Source organism: Lactuca serriola, chromosome 2, assembly GCF_051521515.1.
Source record: "Lactuca serriola cultivar US96UC23 chromosome 2, Lser_US96UC23_V15, whole genome shotgun sequence".
Classification (NCBI taxonomy): Eukaryota; Viridiplantae; Streptophyta; class Magnoliopsida; order Asterales; family Asteraceae; genus Lactuca; species Lactuca serriola.
This window is the reverse complement of record NC_136409.1, coordinates 38817501-38818218: the sequence shown is the minus strand read 5'-3', so window position 1 is coordinate 38818218 and position 718 is coordinate 38817501.

Genomic DNA, 718 nt, shown 5'->3' with positions numbered 1-718 from the left:
TACTAGTTGGTCATTTCGACGGCACACGTTTCGATTATAAATGAAGGATTTAGTTTAGAAGAATATTTGAATGAATGATTAGAAAATTCTTACAACATTAGAATCGAAAAGGATCACGGGCACAAGATTTATCAAAGAGAATTATACCTGTAGCAACGGTGGGATCAGCGGCTGTCCTTTCTTGCCCCATGGTTAAGACTCTCCCGGTGTTGCCAGATGTTACTGTCTTCGGACAGTTTCGCTTATAGTGTCCGACCTCTCCACAACTGTAGCAGGTTTGACCGATACCTGCTCCGGAAGCCTGACTAGTTGACGGGGTTGGGGTTTTGCAGGTTCGTGCGAGGTGACCTTCCTGGCCACAACTTCTACAAAACTTTTCACGACAAGGGCCAGGGATGCGATGGTGGTAGCTGCAAGGGTTACACCATGGGAGGATACCAGCATATCCGGTGACAGGTGCTTGAGATGTGGAATTGACAACAAAAACAACAGCAGGGATAGTGGCAGCGTGGACTGCCACTATTTGCTGTTTCTTCGAGAGTTCTGGGGAAGACTGACTCTTCTTCTTCTTTTTCCAAAACTTTCTTTTCTCGCCACTCTTTTCTGTTGGCTCGGGAGTGGCATCTGCTTCTTCTTGGTTTTCGCTGTGGTCGATCAGGTTTGCGCTAGACATTTGGCGCTGTCATAGGTATCTGGCTTTGCTGCTATAACGTTCCCT